This window comes from Alligator mississippiensis, chromosome 3, assembly GCF_030867095.1.
Source record: "Alligator mississippiensis isolate rAllMis1 chromosome 3, rAllMis1, whole genome shotgun sequence".
Taxonomy (NCBI): domain Eukaryota; kingdom Metazoa; phylum Chordata; order Crocodylia; family Alligatoridae; genus Alligator; species Alligator mississippiensis.
The window spans coordinates 80,149,690-80,162,574 of NC_081826.1; the positions used below are offsets into that span (position 1 = coordinate 80,149,690).

General features: G+C 44.2%; 1 protein-coding gene across 1 annotated transcript in view; it reads left to right on the plus strand.

Moving 5' to 3' along the window:
- Positions 1-12,885, plus strand: part of CCDC178 (coiled-coil domain containing 178) — a 381,945-nt gene that overhangs the window by 81,375 nt on the left and 287,685 nt on the right. The window lies entirely within an intron of this gene.

Genomic DNA, 12,885 nt, shown 5'->3' on the forward strand with positions numbered 1-12,885 from the left:
GGCATGCTCTCCTTTCAGTAGACAGCAAGGGGGTTGATTGCTCCTTAGCTCCTCCTGCCCCTATTAGTGAGCGGGATAGACTTGCTGACAGGCTCACCTGATCAGCTGTTACTCCTGTAGCAATGGCTGACAGCTGCCTGAAAGCCACCCTTAGTGGCAGTAGCTGATTGGGCTGCCTCTGTAATTACCCCTGTCCAGGACAAAAGTCCAGTTGATTTCAGTGACATAGCATCAGGCCCCAAATAAGGAATGTTCTTTAAAAAAAAAAAAAAAAAAAAAGGATGACTAATTTTGTTTTCAGGTTTCCTGCAAACCAATTTGGAGGTTTGGCTCTCAGTATAGAATCCCTCTGACCTTTTCTGAATAACTAGTTGTAGAGAATATTGTTAGCAATGACTGTAGATCGGGGTGCCCCAGATCCAGGTCCAGCTTGTGGAGCCATGTAATTTGATTTTCATGTATCCCTAAGGGTATGGAAATTTGATAGTGGGAGAGTAGTGGCAGTTAACACTATTATCACTCCCCTGCCACCAAATTTCCAAGCCCTACGTGGCTGGATTGAACATGGCCAGGCTGGCCCCATGCAGAGAGATTGGGCCATATTCCTGCATGGGTGAATCAAGTTGGGACCTGATCCATCCATGCAGAAAGGACCTGGCCAGGGCCCAGTGCAACAGCGTGCAGCCCAGCTGGGGCTTTATGCAGCCTCATGAGATCAGGCTGCAGCTGGGCTGTTCCTGCGCAGCTGTGTCAGGCCCTGGCCAGGCCCTTCCCATATGGTTGCATTGGCCCCAGTCAGGCTGTTTCTGTACAGCTGGATCAGGCCCTGGCTGAGCTAGGACCACAGGCTGGATCAGGCCTATGGGCCAGATCCAGTCCACACATGGACTTGGACTTGGCACTGCTCATCTGGCCTGTGGTCTGAAAAGGTCTGGCACCACTGGCATAGATAAATTGCTGATCATAGTTTATCTGCTTTAGATGAGTGCAAACTGTTTAGAAACATTTTAAAAAATGTGACTCTAACTTTTGCCTTAACCAGGTTTTAACCATAGTTTCTGAACTGGTACTCAGCATAGCATGTTCCAGTTTACACTTGCATTTAAACCATGTTTAGTCTCAGTTCAGCTGAATCTGCTGCTTTTGGCAGAAATTGGTTACTTTTCTAGTGTAGGCATATTATAATCATTTGGGAGTTCGGAGTCTAGAATACTACAGGAAAGACTAAACAATTAGGAACACTCATTCACTAACCTGCACTGTTGATGACTAGATAGTTCAGTCATTTAAGTTGGTTAAAAGGAAAATTGATCAATTTTTGTTTATTGCAGGAGTGTAAACAAAGGAATTGGTATTATGCTGGATCAAATCCAAAGTCCATTATGTTTTGTATCTTGTTTCTGGCATTGGTCAAAACCAAATATACAGGAAGGTATAAAAATTCTGTAATAGGAAGATATGGTATAATCTGCATTTCCCTGGTCTTTGAGGCCCCTTCTACATGTGCAGGTAATGGTGTGATGGGAATCTAAAGCATGAGCCACATAATTGTGCCTCCTGCTATGCATGAGGCATGATTGTGGGATCATGCCTTAGATCCCATCCCATCTTATTGCTGGTGGTACAGCTATGGCCAAGAGTCCTGTCAGTTGTGGGGACTCTTGGCCCCAGAAGCTGGGGGATGCTGTTGTGGTCTCCTAGCCATGGGGGACTGCCTATAGGTACAAATTTAAAGCTAGATAGAATGAGGTTGTGATGTCTATGGGCCCCACGTCCGGTACCACCCTTCGTCTGGTAGCCCCTCCCCCTCGTCCCGCCTGCCACGACTTGGATGTTAAGTGATTCGAAGGAGGGGTTCAGTGGAGATCTTCTGCCAGAGGGGCTTGCCCGACGTGAAGGGGGGTACTCACGGTTGGGTCCTCAGATGTTCCACGGGGCTCTGCCACCCCTACACCCCGTCCACTTGCCAACCGGTCACTTGTTGATGAGATGGTCATCTGCCGCTACTTGCAGCCCTTCTTATTGACAGGCCTCCCCGAGACCAACGGTCGTCTTCAGGCAGCCTGGCTCAGCCTCCGCCTGACCCGGCTGCTAGCTCAGGTCCTTTCCTTTCTCAAAAATACTGCTCCTCGGGAATGGGGGAACTTCCCGAGTTGCTGCTCTGGTCCCAGCAACCCCTGGGGGTCACTCCTCCTGCCCCCACCGGGGCTTCCGGCTCTTGCCTCAGCTGCTGGGCTGATGCCCAGTTGCCTGCCTGAAGCTCTGGCTTTGGGGAAGCCGCAGCGGCAGTGACGTGCTGCACGCCTCCTCTCCCCTCCTCTGGCTTCCCCCTTACCACGGGGTTTGTCGGGGCTTTTAAACTTCCCGCGGCAGCCGCAGCGGCTGCTGCGATTGGCTCAGCTGCTCCCCTTGTCGGGAACAGCTGTTTAAACAGCTGGCGTAGCGCCGGCTCGCGCGGCCGTAATGGCGGCCGCCTCTGCTGCTGCGGTCCCAGCTCTGATGCTGCCATCCCTCCCGGGGGTGAGTAGCCCGGCCGGTGGCTTTCTTGAGGGGGTGTTGTTGCCCCCCTATCCTGCCTATCCTCCGCCTGCACCCATGACGGCGGCCTGCCGCCATCACAGAGGTATAAAGCTATTACACATTTTTGAGCAATTACTTTATAGCTGGTTGGAACTTTTTAAGGTGCCGTAGTTAATTTGCACATGAAGCCAGTTTAATTTTTTTGTGCAGTTAACTAGTTAATTGCATAATAACATGTAGGGGGGTGGGGGGACCCTAAGAATGAAAGATTGGCTTAAATCATGAAGCAGAGGAGTTAATATTCCTTATAAAAATGTATATTATTGTTTAGATACTTTTGGAATTTCCTGATAGCTTTATAAATGCTCAATCCCTTTTTATAACTCTTGGCTTATTTCTTCGGCCACTTTGTGGAAAATGTCATAGTTTAATCACACACCGTTTGAAAAAATATTTCCTTTAACTGGTTTTGGATTTCCCATCTCTGAATTTCTTTGGATGTACCTTTTGTTCTTGGGTTCTGAGAAAGGGAGAAGGGAAATTCCTCATCAACTTTCCAGGCTATTCATTATTTTATACTCTGTCCCCTCTTACTGTGTTCCCTTAACTATAAGAAGCCCTTGGGCTAAGTACAGACAGTCAGAAAACCTGAGACTGAATTGATTTAATCTTCACAGGTTAGTCTAAGCTGGCTAGACTGAACTGATAAGCAAGTGAACCAATGTTCACTTTTGATTCCAGAAATGCAACCACATGCCTGCAGTGGGTCAGGCCAGAAGCCTGGGTGGGTGTGGCAATAGAGCACGCCACCCCGCTTGGCTGGAGCAGGTAGCTTGAATCTGGAGTATACCTGGGACAGAAGTTCAATAAACTGATTTAACCTAAATCAGTTACGTCTGATAATACATCCATCCAGGTTTATCTTAAATTGGTTTTAACCATTTTGAAAGCAGCTTATATGCACTGAAATTCTGTTGTGTTACAGATTTGAACTGGTTTCCTATTCACTTATACCAGTTTACGTGTAATTTCTGTTCCTATCCTTGAAATTTAGAATACACCAAAATTTTCTAACTCTTGTAAGGGAAAAAATTCAAACATTTTTACTTTTTGTGACAGGGTGGCTGAAGCACCCTCCCACAGGAGCACAAGGAGTAAAACATAGCAAGGGAACTTACTGGGAGATGCCGAGGAAACTGTGGTGAGCTGGGGCAGAAAAGACGCCGCACCCCGACTGATTAAAGGAACCAGCTGGGGCCGCGGCAATTCAAAGGCTGCTGTAGCAAGCTCAACTGCCACATTTGAGCCTAAGACAGGGGAAACAATGTGGCCAAAGGAGAGGAAAAAGCCATGCTGAAAAGTTAAAAGGGATAACAGCTGGGTCAGGGAGGCAGGAAATTGGATGCTGCCACAGCAGACACAGCCAGCTAGGAAGGACATTTTAAGAGTTGCTGAGGGAGTGTCTGGGGTTGGTCCTGGGAAGAAAAGAAGAGCAAAGAAGCAGAGAGGACAGTGAAAGCCGAGACAAGGAGGGACCGACCCTGTAGCTCAGAGGAGAGTCCCATTGCCTAACTTACCTAGTAGAAACCAGTGACAAGATGGAAAAGACTGCCCCATCAGAGGGTTCAATCCTGATGAACTCCCTGATGAGGGGTGAAGGTAACTTCTTTGGGACCCTAGAGGGAGAAAAAGGAGCAGGGACAAGATATCCCCCCAGAGGGGGGTAAATCCATCCCAGCCCTGAAAGTTAAGGGCAGGATTAGCATGGAGAAGTGGCTGATTTAGGACCCATGCAGGGAAGAATGGGGCAAGCAGCTGACGTAGAGGAGTAGCCTCAGCTGAGGAGTCCATAAGACTGGGGCCAAGCCTTGGGCCCATAGGCAAGTACAACATGCCTGGAACATCTGGTATGGTTAGGGCAGGGTATCAGGATGGTGCAGCCCTGCAAAGATAAGTTGACCTATTGAGCCTATAACCAATCCTTTGTCTTCCAAAAGTGTTTTGGCACCTCTCTCTCTAACATCAAGGCGTGGCAGAAGATTTTTCCAAAGAACAGAACACAACTATTCCAGCAGAGAGACCACTTGGCTCCAGGCGGCATGCCACTGACCTCTTACACTTTTGTTATTCCAGTTTTAAAGTGCACAGTATTTTTAGAAGACATATTTTCTTTAAAAAGTGTATCTTATTCAGAAGGGTGCACTATTTATTTGTTTTCTTACTATAGAAAACATTTTCAAGCCTATCAGTTTCTCTTTTTGTGATAATTTTTTATGCTCTTGATCATTCTTGTTGCTCTTCTCTGATATCTTCTCATTTCTGTAATATTCTTTTTGAAATAATACTCTACACAGTATTTCAAACAATACCAGACTGCGGGATATGCATAAATATCAAAACATCTTTTTCAATACTTCTCATTCATGTTCTTTATGCACTCTGTTAACTGTCTTGAGCACGCAGGGTAGAAAGCTTTCACTGATCTACTTGTAATGATTCTCAGATCCCTTTTTTTGAGTTGACATAATCAATGGAGATTCCCTGTAAGGTATGCAAGTAGCTTTTCATTTTTCATTTAAGGGGTGAAGCTTTGGATTTATTACATTAAATTTAATTTGCCATTGTTTTACCCATTCATCTAGCTTATTTATGTGTGTATCTGTGCAGCTCCTAATAATTCTTTCTGGTCTTAACTAACCCAAATAACCATTACATGCAAATTTTGTTAGTTAACTTCTTGCACCTTTTTCCGGTTGATGGATATCAAACAATTTAGAATACTGAAACTTGAGACACTCCACTCTTGATCTTTTGCCATGATGAATATTGACCATTTAATCCTATTCTTTCTTTTTCTGTCATTAGCCAGTCTTTGAAGGCAATATTTTTCCCTCTCAACCAAGGGTTCCTCACCTCTAGGCCTCTAGTGTTACCTTATGTAGGAGCTTTTGGAATTGAAACTATAAATGTATACCATATACATTAATCAGCCTGCTTAACCATAACTGTATGGGTGCATTAAAGGAAAATTTCCCATTCTCTTCACCGCCACTTTTCAGCAGTACGAGTCAATAGATGGTTTCATCATGAAATCTATTTTGCTGCTCTGCATTATTTCATACATTTTTCTACATTTCTTGGTCCTCTATAGAGGGCTGCTTGATAATTTAGAATATGTGTTCCAGTTCTAGGCATTTCCTGGTCTTGTAGGCTGAAGGCACAGCAGAACAGAACTACTTGCAGAGGACAGCACTCCTGAAATCATACAAAAAAAAGGAAAGTAGCAGGTAGTGCCTTTGTACACTGTTCCACTGAACAGGAGAAAGACTGACTTGGAGCCTTTCTATGCACACAAGTAGTGTTCTTCTGTCTAACTAAATTGCTAAAACTAGCTGGAAAACCTGTTGGCTGCCCAGTACCACACTAGCTTTCTGTGGTAGAACTTGAATTTGTTTTATGGGACAAAGTGTATGCAAGTTACTGGTCTTGTGGACAAAAGATATTTATTAGAGCCAAATGATTTCAGTGATCCTTGGGAAAGTTCTGTGGTCTAAGAAATCCATAATGGGAGATGATGTATTGGAATTTTTTCTGCCTATAAAGGAAGTCCTGCTAATCAGTGATATGAATATTTTGAAATTATGTAGATATGTAAGTCATGTTGGAAATTCTTCAGTTATGCTGGATGGAATTTACGTCTGCATTACTGTTCCCTTTATCTAACTATAAAATATTGAAGTTCAAATCTTACAACCATGGTTGTACGTGTATCTGTGGATCACAAAGCCTATTTCATCAGCATCCTAGGAGACTATTTCAGCAGTATAAAGTAGTTTAAGATTGTCATTATTTACAGCAAGTAACAGAGCACAGGTCTTTTTTTCCCTCTATATCTCATAAGTAACATTAGTGGTGTGTTTTATGTTATCTGTGCTTCTGATGGACCTGACATCCTTTGCTACAGCAGTAATTAAGGTTACACCTTGATTGTTCCGAGCTTGGGCTTTCAGTTGCCATCTGACAAGGAACAGAATGAAATATGCCTTTGATTTATTCAAAAAGAGTAGTAGTACACTGAAGCAAAATGACACAATCCTGAAATGTATTCCTGCAGTTGTTACTGTTTTCTTTATGTTCATTAATGTTTGTGAAGAATTCAGTAGTGTAACCTGAATGACGTTCATCCACTCGCTCATTCTACCACCCCTGATTATTGTGCTTTTACTCATTGTGGCTGACAGTGCTATACAAGCAGGACCTGTAACGCTAAAAAAAAATGGTTTCGATGAATATTTGCATAAAGTATGCTTTAAGTGGAAGTTTGCATTCTGTGCTATATTTGCTATCAATCCTGTAACTGTATTGGGTTGAACCCATATGATGCATTGGAATAATGAATGGTGATTAGTAAAATGTTTTCTTATTGAAGTTTAATATTTCCCATATAAATTATTCTGATAAATGGTAGTAAGAATATAGAAAGCTATTAATGTTACCGAAACCAAATACAGAGCATTGATCACACTCTCAAAAATGTGTAAGTATTTAAAAATACTGCACAATGCAGACTCTCAGAGTTGATATTGCCTCATTAATCTCGTGTCATTTCATATGGTTCTCATGGGTAGTGATCCTTTCAAGGGTGCTGTGGGGTGCCATGTAATATTAGAACTGTTAGGTGTGCAAACATGATTCACAAGATAAACCGGAAGATTTCAAATAGGAATTTATAGTATCAAAAACATTCTGACCTGTTGTGGTTGTTTTGATTTTTTTGCAACAGAAGAATTGCCCTTTTATTATTATTTTTTTGTAAATGTATCTGAGTGAAAATTAAGAATTGTAATTTTCTATGGGGTCTCTTGCATCTAAAAAGGTTGTGAACCACTGGTATAGAGCCTTAGGAGAGAAGGGGAAGAATTTGAAATGGTGGAATTCATCCAGATAATATGGATATCCAGATCATATATTCTATGATGACATTGGAAGATAAGGCCTCAGTCCATCACTAGCACCAGCGGAAATCCTGGAGTAAAGAAGGCAAGAGTCTTTGTTATAGGCTGCTTCTTAAGTTACTTCTCTCACTCATCCACTCTTTCCTAAACCCATCTCTCTCCCAATTTTAGGACTCATATGCTTTTGCCTCCTTACTGGAAGTCTTCATTTGAAGCTCTAAAAAGTTAAAACATCCTTTTATTTGCTCTGCCTGTGATATTACTTAGGCTTTCCAACTTTTTTTATACCTCATGTTGCTGCTGAACACATACTGGTTATAGGCAGTGGTTCGATACCTCTACATGACATTTACACGTTCCTTCCTTTTTTATGCTGGCTAGCCATTTGAAAATGTCTTTAAATAGAAGCAAATATAAAAAGAATGTATTAAAATACTCCAATTGCACATAAAATTTAACTTATTTATAGTAAAGGAGAAGGTTAATGTTGGAAGGAGCATAGTCAGTTGAGAGAATTCTACAACATAGAATAGTCATGTCCTAGAATCAAACATGGTAAGGGAAATAAGAGGTTGCTAGCTATCAGATAAGCCCTTAATGTTATTGAACCTTCCTGAGAACTGTGCAAGATATGAGTCCTAGGGAATTGATCATTTCCCAGTGCTTGTAATTGTAATTCTTGTAGCCACTAAAAGATAAGTGAAACTTTTAAAATCACTGACTGTTTTGAAAAACTATCGGAACTTTTAGTAATGGAAAAATTATCCTATACAATCAGTGTTCTGCAGGGGAGAAAGAAGAAGAAAATATGTTTACTTATAAATTTGGTGGAGATTCTTGAACTTTGCTGAAGAATATCTTTTGCTTCCAAACCAGAAAGTCTAAAAAACTTCTTTGTATACTGAAGGAGAGTAAAAGTTGTACAAGCTAATAGTTAAGAACCAATTTGGAATGTATTTGAAATCTGAAAGAATTGGGTAGTAAGCCTTGTATTATGCAGAGTTCTGAGGAAAGAGAGAAGGCAGGAATTATTAATCAGATTTCGTAAAGATGGGAAGAAACACAAAAGCTTAACATTGATTATGTAATCTCCAACAGGATCTTTGTTTCAAGGAAGAGAAAAAAAACATAAGACTCCTCTATAGCTAGGTTGGGGTGCTCAGTGTGGGCAGGCTTTACTGTAAATACTTCTGTAAATAGTTCCTTAAGTAGGACATCTATATGCCCTTTTCACCCCAGGGGCAGATGGCAGTCCTGGCCTGACAGGCCACAGAGACTGTTCTTTGATTTGTTTTCCGTGACGCACTGTTTCGTTAACCTGGGGACAACAGTCACCCAATGTAAGACAGTAGTTTTATTGCAGGTGTGGCTGGCTGGGCTTGAGGAGAATGAGGGAGGTTCTGAGAGAGAGAGAGACCAGGAGAGAAGGTCCCAGAGTGGACAGAGCAAGACTCAGCAAAAGTCTGAGTTAGGACAGAGGGAACTGGAATGGCACAACAAAGACCATTTGTTTTGGACCAGAGTCATCTGAGGGTAATGTAGGAACTGGCAAGGGAGATCTAGGAGCCCTTAGCAATGATATTCATGAAGTTGTGGGAGATGACCTAGACAGATTGGAGGACTGGGCCAAAAGGAATATCATGAGGTTCAACAAGGACAAGTGCAAAGTCCTGCACTTAGGACAGAACAGTCCCATGCATCAGTACAGGCTGGGGGCAGACTGGCTGGGTAGCAACTTTGCGGAAAAGGACCTGGGGGTTACAGTGGACAATAAACTAAATATGAATCAGCAATGTGCCCTTGTTACCAAGAAGGCTAACAGCACACTGGGCTGCATTGGTAGGTGTGTTGCCAGTAGGTCAAGAGAAGTGATTATTCCCCTCTATTCAGCACTGGTGAGGCCACATCTGGAGTACTGTGTAGAGTTTGGGGGCCCTCACTACAAAAAGGATGTGGATAAATTAGAGAGTCCAGCAGAGGGTGACAAAAATGGTGAGGGGGCTGGGGGACGTGACTTATGGGGAAACTGGGCTTATTTAATATAGAGAAGAGGAGGCTTACTAGCAGTCTTCAACTACCTGAAGGGGGGTTCGAAAAAGGATGGATTTAGGTTATTAGCGGTGGCAAATGACAGAACCATGAGCAACCGTCTCAAGTTGCAGCAAGGGAAGTTTATGTTAGATATTAAGAAGAATTTTCTCGCTAGGAGGGTAGTAAAACACTGGAAGAGGTTACCCTGAGAGGTGGTGAAAGCTCCATCCTTGGGGGCTTTCAAAACCCAACTAGACAAAGCTTTGGCTGGGATGATCTAGTTGGAGATGGTCCTGCTTTGAGCAGGGGGTTGGACTAGATGACCTCCTGAGGTCCTTCCAACCCTAACTTTCTATGATTCTATTAATGAGGTAGCAGAGGACTACAAAACAGCCAACACAGTACACCACCTTTAAAAAAGGTAAAGAGAAGGACCTGGAGAACTATAGGTAGGCTAGCCTCATCTTAGTACCTAGGAACTTACTTGGGTACTGGTGGATATCCCAAGAAAGTCCATTTGCAAACATCTTCAGGAGGAAAAGTTGATCACGAGCGCCAGCATGAATTTACTGAGAACAAACGGTGTCAGACAAATTTGATCTCCTTCTTTGACAAAGTAACTACTTGGATGGATGAAGGGAATGCTGTGGATTTAGTGCAGCAGTGTCCAACTTTTTTATCCCATGGGCCAGATGAGTAGTGCCAGGCCTGGCTGTAAGCCAGATCTTGCTGGCACAGCAGGGCCCCATCCAGCCATGGAGGGTGGGGCAGGTAGGCAGCCAGACCCTGATCCAATCACCAAGTGGCATGGGATGAAGTAACCCCTATACAGACATATGGTGAGGGTTAGGACTGAGCAGTCCCAGTCTGGATGCTTGTGGGATGGTGGAGCAGCTTGGCCCTGATCCATACACACTGGAGAGGGGGGAGAGGGAAGGTGAAGCCTTGATCCAGGGTGGTGGGAAACCTGGATCTGATCCAAACACACAGGGCAGAACAGAGTGGAATGTCCCCAATCTGGACACATGGGGAGCAGACGCACAGGAGGGGGAGAAGCCTGGGCTGATCCAGATGCACAGTGGGTGCCCCAACCCTGATCCTACCGTGCGATAATGGTGTAGGCAGGGCTGGACCCTGCCATGTGGAAGTTCCACTGCTCTCCAGCTGCCAGTTTTTCCTGACCTGTGAGGATTCACATGGGAGCACCCCTAATGTATTGTATGTGGACTTCAACAAGATGTTTGACATGGTCCTGCATGACCTTCTTATAAACAAATTGGAGGAATGTGTGCTGGACAAAACTACTGTAAGGTTGGATAGACAAGTGGCTCAATAGCCTCAAGCAAAGGGTAATTATAAATGGACCCATGGCAGGAGGCTTTGAATGGGGTCTTGCAGGGGTCTGTCCTGGGCCAACTGCTGCTTAGTGTGTTTATTATTAATGATTTGGGCACTGGAATGGAGAGTTTCATGAGCAAATTTGTAGACAACATGAAACTGGGAAGCATTGCAAACACTCTGGAGGATGGGCATGCAACTAAGAAGGAACTTGACAGACTAGAAAGTTGGGCTGGAACTAACAGGATGAAATTCAATGCTGACAAATGCAAGGAGCTACACCTCAGGAAGTATAATAAAAATAGAAAATTGGTGACACCTGGCTGGATGGCAGTACTACAGAGAAGGATCTGGGAATCTTAGTAGATCACAGACTTATCATGAGTGCAGTGTGATACAGCAGCATAAGAGGTGAATACAGTTTTGGGTTGCATCAATAGAGCTATTAGGTGCAAGACATGGGTGATAATAGTGCCTTTCTACTCTGCACTGGTTAGACCTCAGATAGAGTATACTGTGTAGTTTTGAGCAGCACATTTTAAAAGGCTTGGAGAAGTTGAAAAAGGGCTTGAGAAGCTCTCCTACCTAGAGCAGGGGGGCTGGACCTGATGATCTGTGAGGTCCCTTCCAGCCCTAACAATCTATGAATGAATTTATGAATCTATGAAATAAGTTAGAGAGGGTCCAGAGGCAGGTGACAGATGATCAAGGGCTTGAAAGGAAAGTCTAGCTCCTTCAACCTCTCCTTGTATGACATGTTCAGTTTGAGGAAAAGGCACTTAAGAGGGGACATGATAGCAGTGTTTAAACATTTGAAGGACTGCCATAAAGAAGAGGGAAAACATTTATTTTCTCTTGAGGCAGAGAGTTGGGCATGAGCCAATGGCTTGAAGTTGCAGCAAAGTAGGTTTAGTTTGGATATCAGAAAAGCCTGCTTCACTGTTACAACAGTGAGGTAATGGAACAGAGTGCATGGGAAAGTTGTGGACTCTCCACCACTGGAAGTGTTCTAGAAAAAGTTAGACAGCCATTGGTCAGGGATGATCTAGGTGTAGCTATGTCCATGAACGACTTGTGCCTCCCAAGACGGGAGGACACCATGATGGCGAGTGGGAACTGCCCACAGCCGCCACTGGCAGTGTTGGCGGCAGCAAGCGAGGACCTCCTGCAGCCGGTGTCGGCAGCAGAGTGGGGGCCGGTGGCAACTGCCTGCAGCTGCCGCTGGCCACATCAGCAGCAAAGGGGAGGGGCAGCCGCCAATCTGAGGGCGGGGTACATGCCCCCTGTGCCCACCCTGCACATCGCCTATGGCTATGCCTGTATTCTTCTGTGGCTATTTCCCATGCTTCTGAGCTTTGCTAGTGCTGCATGGGGCTGGGAGTGAATTTCTATGCCCCTTTCCTGCTGTTACGTGTATAAAAGTTTTTTAAAAGCCTTCCTCAGAGATTTTGGGTGTTGGATGCAGCCAAGGCTGGATATTTTGACAGGTGTGCTCATGCTTCTGCTTCTTCTGGGACTTTAAGCTGCAGGGATCCTGGCTAGAGGGTCTTGCCCTTCCACTCAGGGTCAGACTTACCACCAGGGATCTGGGTATTCCATTCACCATGGAAAAACATAGTAAAACCTGGACTTTTGCATTTGTGGGGGCCGAGGGGGATCCGGGAAAGGGTCAGCTGGGTTGTGGCCACAAACCCGGCACGTACAGATGGGTACTTTTGACCGCTGGAGTAGAATTAGGCACAAACACGTACTGGTTCAAACAAAGATGGCTTTACTTACACTGTCGAGATGTACAGCATAGGAAGAAAGTTAACTTCAAACTTCAGTTACAGTTTAACCAAGGAGCTCTTATTCGACGAGATATCTTTAATATGAGCATGCAGGACACGGGGGTACGTTGGGGTCGGTCGGCGATGGGGAGTTGTCAGCGGTTGATCAGTCTGCCACGTTCACTCCGAGATGGGGACAGAGTTCTCCAACTTGGGCAAAAACTGCTCCAACCTTTTATACGGCTAGTGAGCCAATTGCTAGTCGCCACGTA